A 17,843-nucleotide genomic window follows, 5' to 3' on the forward strand; every position below is an offset into this window, starting at 1 on the left:
CTTGTCTAAGGTATTTTTGGGATATAAAAGATAGAAAAATTCATGAAAAATGTTTAAGTTTAAAAAGAGCACTTTAATATAATAAATGCAATCAAATAGGAAACTTGGGAGAAGTAAATCTACAAAATATTTATTAAAATAAATATAAAATGCACTAAAATTCCATTAGGAAGATAGACTGTGAAAGGCATTTTGTGAACAGCACAATGACCTTTGATCATGCAGGGCATAGGTGATAAGGTTCTTCAGCATCAAAGTGATTAAGAGGTTGGGCTCTGAAATTTGAAACCCTAGGCTAGAATCCAGTTTCACTCAACTTAATGGCAACTGGGTGGCCTTGGTCTAGTTAGCAGCACAAAGTTCCTTTAGGAATGTAAATGTTTTCAATAATGATCCAACTTATTTAATTTATACTTTTTCTGTGTCTTTGAACTTTTTTTCAACTACAACGTCTGGATGATTTTCTTTCTTTCTCTCCTTCCTTCCTTCCTTCCTTCCTTCCTTCCTTCCTTCCTTCCTTCCTTCCTTCCTTCTTTCTTTAGCCCAGCTGGAGTGCTGTCGCAGAATCTCAGCTCACTCCAACCTCCTCCTCCTGGATTCAAGCAATTCTTCTGCCTCAACCACCCAAGTAGCTAGGACTAGGCACAAACATGCCCAGCTAATTTTTGTATTTTTAGTAGAGACGGGGTTTCATCATGTTGGCTAGGATGGTCTCGATTTCTTGACCTTGTGATCCGCCCACCTTGACCTTCCAAAGTGCTAGGATTACAGGCATGAGCCACCACGCCTTGGCAGTTTTTCTTGTTCTTTTCTTTCTTGCTTGCTTGCTTGCTTTTTTCTTTCTTTCTTTCTTTTTTTGAGATGGAGTTTTACTCTGTCACCCAGTCTGGAGTGCAATGGCACGACCTTGGCTTACTGCAACTTCCGACTCCTGGGTTCAAGCATTTCTTCTACCTCAGCTTCCCGAGTAACTGGGATTACAGGCGTGTGCTACCACTCCTGGCTAATATTTGTAGTTTTAATACAGACAGTGTTTCACCATGTTGGCCAGGCTGGTCTGGAGCTCCCATCCTCAGGTGATCCACCAGCCTCAGCCTCCCAAAGTGATGGGATTACAGGCGTGAGACATGGTGCCCAAGCTCTGCAGGGTTTTCTTACTTCGTATTCCTGTGGACTTGACACATATGTATTTCTTATAAGCACCTCTATTCCTGCTTTCTTCCTTCTTTAACAAGGAGTTAAATCTTGTTTAACTCCTTTTATTTGCTGATCTTTTTATTTTGAAGATGATTTTATTGACGAAATCATTCAAAATTAGCATAATTAGTAGATATGAAATAATAAACAGCATGAGAAGAGTCAAATTTTGAAATTTTCAGAGGTAATTCTGAAGAAGGTAGGATTGCCCATAGTTAAATTTCAATATCAGATAAAAAATTAGTATTTGTGACATACCTATACTAAAAGTGTTTTGACTAAATATGACAGTAAAAAAAGAAGGGCATGTAGTAAATAAAACAATCTTGACTTTGGAAAATTCAATTGAAAGCTGACGAATTTATTAATTTTTCTAAAATGACAATCTGAATTTGGGAAAAGATGAAGTTGAAAACATATGTTAAAATAAATCAGGCTACTATAAAGAGAAGAATGTGATGTAAAGAACTGGACTTAGAACTCTCAAGTCAGAAGCTGTAGAAAAGCCATACAAGGCAGGCAGTTTTGTTTAGTTCAAGTAAAATGGTTGTCTCTAAGGCATATCAGATATAACTTGGAAGATTTATTGCAAGGATGAGTCACAAAGGGAAAAAAAGATTGGATTTACAATTATATATAATCCAAAGACATAGAAGTCTAGAAAACTATTCGTTTATGAATGGAAATAGAAGGTTGATGCAGTATATCAAGTCAAAAGTATGTCAAATGCATTTGTTGAAATGGATGTAAGTATCCTAAAATTCCATTAGCAGGACAACGCCAACCATGTGGAAGAGTGGCTTTATCAAATTTTTTAAAGACAATGCTTATATCAAAGCTTTTTAAGGCAATAAGAACAGTTTTTCTAGAAAATCTATGTGTGAACTCAACATATAAAATAGAAAGCATTAGAATTGCAGTAATAGAAGCAGCAGAGGGTTTCAAAGTCCCAAGAAACACAACATCAGATATTTAGCAGCCTTCATGAAACACTAAAAAAAGGATGATCTTCTTTGCTACATTAAAATGAGAAAACAGACAAAAATATTCAAAACTGAAAACAATTCTACTAATAAGTACTAAAGTGTCAATTCCTAACTAATTCTTATTTTCAGATATACATTTTTAAATAAATTATTCTACCTGTTGATCACTTGCTTTACTGGTTCCTTACACAAAAGCTTAGTATACATATCAATTATTCAGCAATTGTAAAGTTCATGATGTCTCCCCTGCTTCCTCCAAAGAGGCTCTAAAGAACCAGAAGAGATTTTCCTTTTTTAAATGTGTATTTCTTTTTTGAATTTTAGTTTAAGTTCTCGGATGCATGTATAGAATGTGCAAGCTAGTTACATAGGCCTACATATGCCACAGTGGTTTGCTGCACCTATCAACCCTATCAACCTGTCATCTAGGTTTTAAGCCTCACATGGTTTAGGTATTCTTCCTAATGCTCTCTGTCCCCTTGTTCTCAACCCTCTGGCAGGCCCTGGTGTGTGTTGTTTCCCTCCCTGTGTCTATGTGTTCTCATTTTTCAACTCCCACTATGAGTGAGAATATGCGGTGTTTGGTTTTCTGTTCCTGTGTTTCTTTCCTGAGAATGATGGCTTCTGGTTTCATCCATGTCTCTGCAAAGGACATGATCTCATTCTTGCTTATGGCTGCACAGTATTTCACGGTGTATATGTGCCACATTTTCCTTATCCAGTTTATCATGAATGGAAATTTGGGTTGGTTCCAAGTCTTTGCTATTGTAAATAGTGCTGCAATAAACATATGTGTGCATGTGTCTTTATAGAAGAGATTTTATCAAAAACATATTTTGGGCAAAGGCACATAAGTTCATTAATAAGGACAGGAACTACAGGCAAGAAGGAATAAAATTTGTGATGTATGGAGTCAAAGGCACTGGTTTTCCTGATTGTTATGTTATCAAAACTAAAAATTATTTTGTAAAAACTAAAAATTTTGAAATAATGCATTGAAATTATCTAAATCATATGCCAAGGTAACATTATTACTGGAGAGATAAGAATAATAAGGAAATGAACAAAAGCCTAATTCTTATTTCAGTGTAGCAAAGTATGGGTATAATTTAAAAGATGAAGACATCTTTCACAGAAAGAAAATATAAAGCTCTAGGATTTAAAGAACATATATAGGTATTTCCAATGGCAAAATCATTTAATGATGTTCAAAGGCAGAAAGTCGAATTTGAAGAAACAGCAGGCAATAGAAATACTTCAGCTTCACATACATTGTATAAGCCTTTCCAGATATTCTGGTCCCAGGTTTTAATTTATTACACTCTCTTCCTAGGTATTTACACCTGCTCCCAGGACTTTTTCCCTATGCTGTTAGTGTCCACAAATAAAACAAGCATTTTGACATTTCACAGAAGTAATGCGGAGCGAGGTTGGTAGATGTCCGTTATAACAATAGACTATAGGAGACCAAAAGCAAGATAGATTGCCTTTGCATTGCACCTCAGAGCCAGCTGCCGTATTTTGAAACATTTAAATATTATAAACCTTACATTTGCTGCCTCCTTTAGGGGTATGTATGTTATAAACTGGAAACACCATGTCAGTGTTACTGTCTTTGAAACCCAGGTTCTTGATGGGGCTATACCACTCTCCTTGGATGAGCACAGCTTTGACAAAGGGAAGTTTGGACGCCTATCTTGCATTCAAAGTTCTTAGTTTTCATGCAGCAGTTGACTTGAATGTTGACTTAAGAGGTAGAAGGTTTGCTGGGAAGTCTACAGGGGCAGGGCAGGAAAAACACTCTTCTGTCCCCAGCCGCAGAAACTGAGGGGAACTACAAGCCTGTGATAATTTTCCTTTTGGAGAATGTGGCTGAAACTTGGGACTTGGTGGCTGCCTATACTCAAAGGCAGTAGGCTCGGTTTGAGAGGACCAATGAGTTCCATCTAATCCAACAGATTAGGTCTTTTTTTTTTTTTTTTTTTTTTTTTTTTTGGTCATATTAACCCATGAGTGAATTCTGATGAAAACTAATTGAATAAAATAAACACTATTAAATAAAATTAAAAAGCAAGGCTTTCTCAAGACATAAGAGTTACAACACAGATACATTTTGCCAACTCACTACTAACAATTCTGTTCATTTTACTGAATTTACTAACATCTGATGACAATTACATTATCTCATACACACTCCTCAACAAATATGCATTCCTAATTTTGATAGTAGAGGAAATCATAGCAGGCAATATTGCTGAAAGGAGGACTGTGGTCAGATTTTTGAAAATCTCTGCACTGAAAACACATTTTTCATTTAGAGTGAATGTTTATTTAGTGTGGCCTTGGTATAATTGAATAAAACTTATTCCGTGATTTTCCCTCTGTCTTAAGGAATGTCTATCTCAAGTTGTTTATTATGCCTTTAGAGCAAATAAATGCGGAAATTTTGACTGGCAGTTGTATGTGAAATTTTATTTATCCAGGTAATATGCCAATTCAGTCCCTGTAAGTCAAACATGCATTGCCATCTGTCTTTAAATTCAGATTCGAATAATAGTTACTGATTGCCATTTACAGACCAAATCTAATGCAGAGCTCTTTACAAACATTTTATCATTAAAATATCCTGAAAAATTTATGAGACAAATATTATTATACCCAGTTTGTAGATGAGAAAACTGAAATTGAAAGCAGTTAATTAACTTCCCAGGAACAACCGGTTATGCAGATGACAGATCCAAGGTCTGAATTATGATGGTCTTGTGTTTGAAATTCTCATGCCTTTGATGCAATTGATGCTGCCATTTTCTTGCTGTTGTTTGTACTCTGCCTTTCTCAGGCCCTATTAGAAAATCAACCTATATTCTCGGATCTCTGACATTCAACTATCTTTCCCTGCTCCCAAATCTTCAAATTAAACAGATTGGAGCTTTTACAATAATGTTTCAAAATAAAAGCCAAAATAAACCCAATTTAGTTTCATGGCAGATGTTATAGTTCTAGGCTGAACTAGACATCAAATCTCCCTCTCCTTTGTATGTTTTTATTGTTGTTGATTTTGGAGAAGAGCACCAACTTAATGAATTGCCTTTCAAATCCTCTCTCGAAAATGTGCTTACAGCCATGGACAGTCGGCCCAGGTGTGGTAGCAGAGTTAATTAGCAATATGCACATTAGACACATCTCAGAAGACTGCATATCCAATGCAAATGTTCCAGTGCTTAAGGTTCATTCAGACGTGTACAGAGATTGCAGCATTACAGAGGACAAAGCCAGAGTGCTGTGAGCTTATGAGCTTGGACAGAGCTTTCTTGTGGACTCAGGAAAAAACTGAAAGGGGCAAAGTGGTGAAATCTTTCACTGATTCCTTTGGAACTGATTCTTATTGCATTAGCTGGTAGGATGCACATCGTGCATAATAATAATTACATTGCTATAACAGGACATTTATTTGGGATTGCTTCAGTGCACAATATCCAGTGTATGCTTATGTCTGTGCTGTTCCATTTTAAAGTACTCCCTGTCAAACAAAATGCCAGTGTCACATGACAAACATGACTAATACTCCTGTTTACCATTCAATAATTGTACTTTAGCTTTCAAATTTTATATTATTTTTGTATTGGACCATTTTTTGCACAGATGTGTAACATATTGAAACAATGACACAAGAGTCTCTGTCAGACAAATGAAAATCAAAATAGCATTATTCTTACTAAGTAAACCAGTCAGAAAATATACTTTAGATTTATGATAAAATGGACTTGTTGACGCCAGAATTACATTAGAATTAGGTAGTTACAAGCAGCACTGGACAATCTCAGAATGCCTCTGTCAGGAAGAGGTCTCTTAGCGCATGGTAGAGAAAATGCAGAATGAATTTATTTTGCACATAAAATTTTACAAAAAAGAATCAAAGTAAGATTTAGCCACACCTATTTAGTTATTTCCCAAAACTCATCAATCAAATAAATTAACCATTGAAAATGTCAAATTCTCTATTTCAGAATAGAATAAAATATTGCTTTGTTAAGACAACTAGAATTTGTTTAATGTGTTAAAAATTTTTAATAAAAAAAGAATAATCTCTTGGGGCACATATCAACTCCTCCTTGAGAACATGTATTATAAGGAAAAAAACGTAACTACAAAAACAATAATCCTTCATCCTAGATTAACTGAGTTTAATTACCCATTGTTTGAAAAATTAGCTACTGGGTACAATGTTCAGTAATTGGGTGATGGGTACATTAGAAGCCCAATCCCTACCATTAAGGAATATAGCTATATAACAAACATGTAAATGTACCCCTGAAGCTAATATTTTCAAAAATTAAAAATTTAATCTAAAAAAATTGTAATGTTAAAATGTGTGTATATATGTAACTAATTATTTTATATATACTATATATATATACACAAATGCCAGTGTCACATGACAAACATGACTAATACTCCTGTTTACCATACAATGATTATACTTTAGCTTTAAAATTTTGATGTGTGTTTTGATATACACACACATATATTTATATATATATACACACACCTCATATATATTATATATATTATATATTATATATACATAATTTAACTTTTAAGTTCAGTGGTACAAGTTCAGACCTGTTACATAGGTAAACTTGTGTCACGGGGGTTTGTAGTTTGAATAGAATCTTTAAGGTTTACTTATTTGAATATTTGGCAATTATACAAAATAATTTTGGTAAAATATTTAACTCCTCTGAGAGTTCCCCCCACAGGCTCTGTTAAATAACGGGTATAAAACTGCCTATTTATTTACTTATGTATTTATTTATTTTTGTTTTTTGAGACAGAGCTCCACTCCGTTGCCAAGGCTAGAATGCAGTGGCGCCATCTTGGCTCACTCCAAACTCTGCCTCCAAGATTCAAGCGATCTTCCCACCTCAGCTTCCCGAGTAGCTGGAACTACAGGTACATGCCACCACACCTGGCTAATTTTTGTACTTTTAGTAGAGACAGGGTTCACCATGTTGGCCAGAGGGGTCTGGAATTCCTGACCTCAGGTGATCTGCCTGCCTTGGCCTCCCAAAGTGCTGGGATTACAGGCGTGAGCCACTACACCTGGCCTGCCTATCTATTTAGATCAATGCCACACACTGATGTATTGTAAGGCTTTAATGTTAGCTTTAAAAAAACACTATTCTCACTAGAAGAGCCTAAACACTTAACAATTGTGACAACTCTGAAATATGTTCATGCACCTGCACGGTTAAGCTGAGGTCGCCCAAATCATGTCTAAGTATCCGATGTTTATGTGACATTCTAATGTTTTATTTTCTTATTAGTTCTGTAATAAATTACCACAAACCTAGTCGCTTAAGACAACATATATTTGTTACCTCATAGGTCTGGGGGTCAGATATACAAAATAGGTTTCACTGGGCTACAATCAAAATGTCAGCATGGCTCTGTTCCTTCTGGGGACTGTAGGGAGGAATCCATCCCATTGCCTTTTCCAGTTTCCATAATTCACCTACATATTCAAATCCAGCAGTGTAGTGTCTGCCCATCTTTCTCTCTAAGGACAGAAGGACAGAAGGAGGGAAGGAGGGACGGGAGGGAGGGAGAGAAAGAGGGAGAGAGGGAGGAAGGAAAGAGAGAAAGAGAGAAAGAAAAACAATGCAAGTAAGCTAGCTGTATTTTGGACAAACGATTCTGGAACTTAGCAAGTCAGTGGGAAGCATAAAGATCTGACTTAATTTTGTTTATTCAGATTGCTGAGATTTTTCCCATAACATTTGTTAATTTTCAAAACAGAGCACTACTAGTAAGGCAAAGGGGTCCAAACAAAGTTGAGAAATACTGTAATATTTCTGTAAAAGTAGGCAGGGAAAATCATTTTTAAATCTACTGAACTTTTTTTTAAAAAGTAGAATAAGATAAAAATGCTATGATTTCAATAAAATTTACACTATTTTTATTTTACAAAATTTCTAATAAAAAATGTATATATATAATATATAATATATTCTTTATATTATATGTAAATATTTTATTTGTGTTTTTATTCATATGTATTTTATTTACACATAATATATAATGAATATATTATATATATAATGAATGCAAAGAAGTAAAAATATACACAATCCAATTTTTTAAACAGGGAAAAGAACACGTACTTCACAAAGAGTGTGGTGGAATGACCAAACACGTATTTAAAAAGCCACTGGACATCATTAACCATTTTTGAATTGCAAATTTAGATTATAATAGGATATCTCAGTACATGTTCAAAATGAGATAAATTTAAAACATTGTGAATATCAAATATTGATGTAAAGGTGAACAACTAGAACTCACATATGACTTTTAGGAAGGAAAAATGATACAAACACTCTGGAAAGCTATTGTTTTTGCATTCACCATAGAATCAATAATTTTACTACAAATTATATACGAATGAGAAATAAGTGCATATGCCTACAAAATATATGCACAATATATTACAGTAGATTTATTCCTAATACTTAAAAAATTGGAAACATTCTAAGTACACACCAACGACAAATGAATAAATAATAATATATTTTAAAAACAGAATAATTCTACACAGCAATTTACAAAGGAAATTGGTACAATTGTTACAAGTAATAAGAGGGCTGAATCTCAAACACATAGCAATGGATAACAGAAGTTAAACAAAAACGTACATAGTTTTACTCATGTAAAATTTGAGTATAGATTGTTATCTAAATGGTATTACCTCTGGGTAGTTCTATAGGCTGGAAATGTATATGAGGAAAACATGCGGCTTGCAGGAAACATTCTCATGCTTTATTTAAGTGGCAATTACATAGATTCCATATCTAGAAAATATTTGAGATATATATATATATGAAATTAGTGCACTTCACAGATTTGATATTATCAATTTAAAATAAATAACTAACTCTCCGTGTGTGTGTGTGTGTGTGTGTGTGTGTTTTAAAGAAAATATCATATTTTCATTGGGATTGTGTCTTCCAATCCAGGTCCATGGCCTATCCATTCACCTGTTTATATGCTTTTTACTTTTTTGATTTTTCCCCAGACATGTTTTGATTTGACTCACTTAAGTGCTTTTTACTTTTTTGATTTTTCCCCAAATATGCTTTGATTTGTATTCTTGTTATAAATCAGATTTTTAAACATTGGTCAACTAACAATATTTAAAAATTTTTCCTTTTTAGTTTTTATGACTTTTATACATTATTCTTGCCAACTTACATTCGCTAACCACTTTAAAATACACTGAACAGAAATCATTATACTGGGCGTTCTTTTCTGATTCCCATCTCTGTGGCAAAGCTTTCAGCACTTGACCATTAATTATGATTGTTGAAGCTTTTAGTGATTTTTTTAATTTTATAAATGAGGTTGTTCTTCTATAATTTTGATTTGCTAAGATAAATGTTTTTGTTATGAATATGTTGAACTTTATAAAATATTTTTCCTTTACCGTGAGGAAAATAAGGTTATTATCTCATTATTTTAGCATAGTGAGTTGTTTATCACTTTTAATATAATAGGTTTAGCTGGATTTGTATTTATCTTATCTGATATTTTTGGGGCTTTATAATTTATGGTTTTTACCAATAAGCAGATTTGGACAATTCTTGTATAATAGCTATTCCAATATTATTTTTCCCAATTCTCACTCTCTGGCTACTGTGGGAGTCTAATTACATGTATGTTACTAATGTCACTCTGTCATGTAGGTCTCTTCTACATTTTTCCACATTTAATACATTACTTTGCTCTTTATTTTAGCCTATTCATTTTTTCTTGTGATATAGCCATTCTTCTGTTAAATTCATCTGCCTTCTCAATTTATGATACTTGATTTTAAAATTCACTTGTAATAATTCCCCAAAGCGAGTCATCTGTGAGTCTGTTAATATAATCAATTGTTTTCTCTTCTTTTCTTGGCAGGTTTTGTTATTTTTGATAGAATTCCAGATATTTTAAATTGTAGAGACTCTAGATGATTTTTCCTTCCTCTTTAGAAGTTTGTGTTTGTCCTCTGACAGACTGGAAGAATGGAGTCAAGAGGGACTGAGTTCCCTAGAAGCTAGGTTATAATTTCTTAGGGAGTATGTTTACTAATATTAGTATAGCCTACTTGCACTTCCAACTGAGATATGGGATATTTTCTAGGCCCTTTTCTTTTTGGAAATTTATCTATCTATCTATCTATCTATCTATCTATCTATCTATCTATCTTTTATCTGTAGTACTATGACACTAGAAAACTCAGCTCCACTCATCAGGGGCTCTGTGTCTTAACTTCTTATCCTATGGCCCTGTGAACCTCAAGACTTTCATATCCTTTAAATGGAAAACTGACAGAGTATCACTACCACTTTGCTGAACCTCTCTGCTTACAAGATGAATGCCTACTCTCAATTTCCTAACTACCTTGGCAGCCCAAAACTTAGTTCTCTGAACTTCTTAAGTTCTTAAGTTCTCCAAACTTAAGAAATTGCCAAAATTTCACTTATTAGCGAAAGCCCTCTGCCGGAACTGACTCTCTGGATTCTTGACCTTTTCATGTACAAGTAATAGCACAAGCACTGAGGGTGAAAATTTGTTACATAATAGCACATCAACTCTCTGCCTTTCCTTCTTCCTGGGATTTTGACCCCGCAAGTCTTGTTTGACTCTGTAATTCTCTAGTTCCACCAAGCAGGTATTTTTAAAAAACTTGTTCTGTGTGCTTCCTACTTGTTTGTAGCAATATTGTTCTACTACAATGTACTCTGTTGTGGCTGGGAGAAGTCATCTTACAAGGTTTTATTTAAAGTATTCAATGATGATGCTTAGACTAAATTTTAGAGCCACAGTTATATGTATACCTCAAAAATCATTATTAATAAATTGAAATTCTCTACCATTCTCTATGTAACTGATTAATAAGTGTTTCAGGGAGTGTGATGACATGGTGGCCTCTTTGTCAATAATATACTGGGCATAAAGAGACTAATTCAGGTTTGAGGCTACTATTCCTATCTGCTTCTCCACATTTCTACAGAGCCAATCTAAATAAGACATTTCTATATGCCAGTGCATCATTAGTGTCTTACAGCTCCTAGCAGAGAAAGATAGGGATTAGACTTTTTACTGCTAATTCTATAATTCTAAGATTACAGCTGTATTTTTAGTTTTCAAATTTGAATAAACATTTTAAATTATAGATAACACACTTTTTTTCAGGTAGTCTAACCACATTTTGAAAAAATAAAACTGTTTTCATATCAATCAAGTCCTATTACTAGGCTCATGAAATAATTCGGGGAATGTACTGTTTTTATTCTTTGCAATAATTGTATGAGGATAATGATAATTTCTCATATGTTCAGAAGAACTGACCAGTGGAACTAACTTGCATTCTGGGAAGGTTTTTAAATCAGATTCAACTTTTTAATTAGACATAAGATTATTCAGATGTACTATATCTTTTTGTTACAGTTTTAGTAATTTTTATGTTTAAAAAATTGTCCATTTCATCTTTTTGGTTATTTTTTGTTGGTTGTTTTTCAGGGTATAATTTGAGTTTCTTACAAGAAAGCACTATTTTTAATTTTATTACTAAATTGTCCCCCCAAATTATGAAATTGGGTAAATTCCAGTCTTCGAAGGACATTTTAAATATGGGAAGAATTGTTTGTCATGGTTTAGAGAAAATATAAAGCAATAATAAATCTTTCTAAAACATTTATTCACAGTTGCCTACTTACCCCTTAAAACTGTAACACTCAATCACCATCACATACTCAGAACAGCATGAAACACTTTCACATTTTTCTCTGAAAAGTCTGAGGTAAGTAAATACATTCTAGTATAGAACGTAAAACAAAATTGTGAGAACAGAGAAATAAAATGCCAAATTAAGATAAGAAACATTTACCTCACTGCCTTGTGCATTCAGCACTGTTTTATATTCTCAAACTGAACTACAAATATTTAAAATACTGACAGTAACCTATAGAATTTCTTCAACTAGGGAGGGTTTCCTATGAGTCAATGTCCTTAAGGTAGCATATAAAGAAGGTGTCATAGTAATCATAAAAAGTAAATATTGCTCTGTCATTAATTATAGAAGAAATGTCTCCTAGAAGCAGCTTGAATGATGTCAGTAAAAAGATGTAAAAAAAAGAAAGCAATATGCAATGGCACAGAAGAGTTCTATGTCTAGGGAAAAGCTAAGAACATTTCTTTAGGCAAGATTTTCTTTTAGTCCATTAGGGCTGCGCCAACAAACTACCAGAGGCTGAGTAGCTTATGAACAACAGACAAGCATTTCACACAGTTCAGGAGGCTGGGAAGTCCATGATCAAGGCACGCACAGTATCTGGCAAGGGTCCCCTTCTTCATAGACAGCACCTTCTGGCTCTGCCCTCATGATGTAATCATCTCACCAAAACCCCCAACTCCTAATACCGTCACCTTGAAAATCAGATTTCAACGTGTGAAGTTGGGGAAACAGCTTATAGCAGATTATAATCAGTAAGAAAAAAAAAAAGGTTGAATATATTTCCTGGGAGGAATAGAGAGAGCACGCAGGGAAATATACATGAAATTGAAAACACAAAATTGTGTTCAAAAATGGAGGAAATATAACAGATTACATGACAATATCAGGCACCTTCTTATAACTAAACCCATAATTGTGTTCATTTCAGGTTGAAATTTACTGACTAGATCCGAAGTTTTATTCCTCTTCAAAACATTTTCTATATATCTATATATCTATATCAAATTAAATGTAATAATTAAGTCTGAAAAATAGAATTGAAAATATTTGAAATATTCCAAAGTCATAGCACACCCTTAGGAAAAGTAAAAGTTTTCAATATTTTATAGTATTAAGTTATTTCACTTTTAACATGTTCTTACCTGCTTTATGACTTATAGATGAGGCACTGGAAAAACATGGACACTAAGAAAGAATAAAATTTTTTTACTGACTTTGGTCTCTGTCTTAATGCGGTCTCTAACTTTAGTCAGGGCTCTGGGTAGCAGAGCTTATGCGAGCAAAATAGACTCATGAATCCTTAAGCATAGGAAATATCTTCCCTGAATACTGCCCCTAGAAGTACTGACTTCCAGACGTAAGGCATTTTATTTACAAGTCATTCTAGGGGGAAAAGATATGGCTTTAGGAATCACATAAGAAAACATGTTCCAAGTAAATTTTCTGCTCAGTATTGTAACTGTACCATATCACGACTGTATAAGGTTGAAGAGTTTATCTGAAATGAGCTTCTGAACCTTTCAAGGTTTCTAACATAGTTTTGGTACAAAACACATTTTCATTTGTCACAATCTGGAATGTGGAAATACCCTCTCAGTGAACCAATGTCAAATGTGACAGTCAGTCTGGCATTAGCAAAACATTTTATTTTATTTTTTCTAAAAATCCATCAATCAAAGAAGTCAAAGTTAAGAGAGTTGATGGACTGTACCTATATTCCAGTGTGCTAATGGATTTTTTCTTTTTTTTTATTTCTTTTTTTTTTCCTTTTTTTTTTTTTGAGACGGAGTCTCGCTCTGTCGCCCAGGCTGGAGTGCAGTGGCCGGATCTCGGCTCACTGCAAGCTCCGCCTCCCGGGTTCGGGCCATTCTCCTGTCTCAGCCTCCTGAGTAGCTGGGACTACAGGCGCCCGCCACCTCGCCCGGCTAGGGATTTTTTCAATAAAGAATACAAGCATGAATCATTGTATCGCATATATATATAGTACCACATACATATATACATACATACATATATATTTTTTATTTGTAAAGCAAAATTACTTAAAGATCATTTTTAGGTTACATGTTTTTATTCTTGTTACTTCAGAATGCTGCTTTTTAGAGTGAAAAAAAAGGGTGTTAGTTCATTGTAAAATCACATTTATGTTCAAATTCCATGTTATATTGGAAGATGTGGGTGAACATTTCAAATTATTAAAAATAAAACAAAAATTATTATTGGATAAGTAGTTCTTATTTCTTCTCATTTATTGTAAGCTAATCAATAAGCATTTTATTCTGAAATAATTTTAGATTTACAAAAGGATAATGTCATATATAAGTTTCCATATTCCCTTTATCCAGCTTCTTTCAATATTAACATCTTATATAACTATAGCAAATTTATCCAAACTAAGAAATTAGTATTTATAATAAACTGCAAATTTCATGTGAATTTTGCCAGTTTTACCATCCATGTTCTTTTTTCTGTTACAATATCCAATCCAGGAAACGATGTTGCAATTTATCATTAGTCTCTTTCATCTGTGACAAAGTTTTCTTATGTGTTTACAATCTTGTCACTTCTGAATGCTGGTTACCTATTTCAAAGCAAATCCTAAAATAGGGTTTCTATGATGTTTTCTCATGGTTAGATTAGAGGGATGGGTATGGGGATGGAGTCCACAGAGGTGAAGTGCTATTCTTTTTCATTTTTAATTTTTATGGGTACATACATAGTGGGTATATATGTTTATGAAGTACATGAGCATTTTTGATACAGGCATACAATGCATAATAATCGCATCAGGGTAAATGAAGTATCTGTCACCTCAAGCATTTGCCATTTATTTGTGTTGCAAACAATAAAATGATACCATTACTTGTTTTTTAAATGTACAATAAATTATTTTTGACTGTAGTGTCCCTGTTATGCTATTAAATACTAGTTCTTATTCATTCTAACTCTATTTTTATACCCATTAACCATCTCTACTTCCCACGAACCACCCTGTTCTTACCCCGACCCCCACACTACTGTACCCTTCCCAGTGTTTGGTAATCATCATTCTGCTCTCTATCTCCATGAGTCCAGTTGTTTTAATTTTTAACTTCCACAAATAAGTGAGAACTCATGAAGTTTTTCTTTCTGTACCTGGGCTTATTTCACTTAATATAAGCACCTCTAGTTCCATCCATGTTGTTGCAAATAACAGAATCTGGTTCTATGGGTGAAAAATATTCCACTGTATATATACACCATATTTTCTTGATCCATTTGTCTGTTGATGGTTCATTTTCAGCACATTGTATCATGGATTACATGGTATCAACATGACTTCTTACCAGTGATATTAAACTTAACCGTTTGGTTAAGATAGTGTTTGCCAGTATACTTGTAAAGAATTTACTATTTTTGTTTCTTTCTTTCCATATTCTATTTTTTGGGTGTAAGTCAGGAAGTCTATCCCATACTTGACATGGAGTAGGGGGTGATATTAGCTACTACCTCATGGAGGGGGAGACTACCAGAACATACTATTTTAAACTTTGCTTTTAGGATGAATTGAGCTTTCTCTCCATTTGCTACTGAATATTTTTATATCAGTATGAATTCATACATTTTTATGCTATTCTTTGAGTTACACTCTTGTGTTTTTTGTTTTGTTTTTTTTTTTTTTCATCTTTTTTACTCAAATTTTTTCCAGGTTTGACCAGCATGAGGACTTTCAGGTTGACTGTTATATCCATTTAACAAATGTATATAATTTATTTCATTGGTTGATTTTGAGCATTTAATTACTTTCTAGCATTGTAAAATATTTCAGGTTTAATAACATAGTTTTATTTCTCCAGGCCTTAATTCATTTTAATGGAGAAGGGTATTTGGAAATCATGATTCAGGCACTTAGTGTGTTCATTTTTATTGGGGTGTCATTGATTCTAGGCCCTCTCAGTTGGCAGAGCAAGCAAATACACATGTGTATAATAAGAAGCATATGCACACATATGCATCTATTTATCTGTATCTGTAGCCATATACTCTCCATCTATCTATAATGTACTATTCAACCAATATTTCATGATCTATCATATATTTTTATTAAAATAGACATGAGTTCATTTGTGTACTCTACTCTAATCCAGCACCATCAGGTTCATTCTAGCCTCTCTCTCCCCCCTTGCTTGTCACTTTATTCTCTAACAGTAAAAATTATGGCTTCCTTTGTCTATAATTCATACATTTATTTGTTTGACTTTAGATACATAAAAAGTAATTTAAAAATTGATAACACATACCCTTATTTGAAAAATATATATAAACTAGAGCAGAGGTTGCTAAACATTTTCTGTAAAAAGCCAAATAGTAAATATTTTAGATTTTGCAGGCCAGAAAGTAAAATTGAGCAACTGTTCTGGCCAAAATGCCAGAGTATATACATAATATATATATATAATATAAATCTCTATTTGCCGGGCACGGTGACTCACACCCCTAATCCCAGCACTTTGGGAGGCCGAGGCAGGAGGATCAAGAGGGCAGGAGTAAAAGACAAGCCTGACCAATATGGTGAAACCCCATCTCTGCTATAAATACAAAAATTAGCCAGGTGTGGTGGTGTGCACCTGTGGTCCCAGCTACTCGGGAGGCTGAGGCAGAAAAATCGCTAGAACCTGGGAGGCAGAGGTTGCAGTAAGCCGAGATAGTACCACTGCACTACAGTCTGGGGGCAACAGAATGAGACTCCATCTAAAATAATAATAATTACAATAATAATCCCTATTATATCTATCTCTCTGTGTGTGTGTGTATATCTGTGTGTGTGTGTGTGTGTATACACATATGTTTTAAATTGTAAAACCATTCTTTCCTTGATGGCCATATAAAAACAGGTGGTCAGATCTTGCTCACAGGTTAGCTTACTAAGCCATAAAATATTAATAGAATACAGTATCTATCTATAACTCTTTTTACATCTGTTCAGAGCATCATTTCCTATTGTTTCTTAGGTTGTATTTTTACTTCAATCTTTTCAGTAAGATTATAGCATACATATATTTTAATTTATTTTTAAGAGGCTCAGGTTCTCTAACTTTGTAATTCAACCATAATCAACATCGTAAGATCAATCTCCTTTATTTTTTACAGTTTTCATTTCATAGCTCCTTTAGCTATGTAACACGTGCAATCTACTAAATCTAAAAAGAAAAAGAAAAGAATAGAATATTTACCTGTATGTTGCAGATAAGCCAACAATTAGATTAATAATGATGGTTATTCAAATGAAAGACCCTGAAGGGACTGGTCAAAAGAAAGGCAGCCACTCAATTCTTTCCTGACTTCCTTTATACTAAGCCCTAAAATAAGCTAGATTGAGAGCGGGATTTGGAAAGCTCTGAACTGTAGAATCTTTACCCTAAATCTTAGCTCTAAAGTTAACCTTAGAGTTTTTTGTATACATAAGAAACCATTTGGCAGTAAATCCATCTTCTAGTGAAACAAACATTTAAGAGAAACTTTTGTTACTTACAGTATTTGTTTCTCACTACCACGGTGGCAATAAAAGGATTACCTCTCAATGAGAGTGCTGTTATTTCATATATAAGTGGAACCATGCAGTATGTTTCCAATGACTGGCTTATTTCACTTAAAATAATGTCCTCTAACTTCTAAAATAGTCAAACTCATGAAAGCAGAGAGTAGAAAGATGGTTGTTACAGTCTGGGGAGAAAGGAAAATGGGGAGCTGTCCTTCAGTGAGTATAAAGTTTCAGTTAAACAAGATAAGATTTCAAAACCAACTGTATAAGATTGTGTCAAAAATTAACAATATTGTAGTGTCAACTTAAAAACTTTTTACAAGGTTAGAACTGTTAAGTGTTCTTACTACAATGATACAAA

This window comes from Macaca nemestrina, chromosome 3 (assembly GCF_043159975.1).
Source record: "Macaca nemestrina isolate mMacNem1 chromosome 3, mMacNem.hap1, whole genome shotgun sequence".
Taxonomy (NCBI): Eukaryota; Metazoa; Chordata; class Mammalia; order Primates; family Cercopithecidae; genus Macaca; species Macaca nemestrina.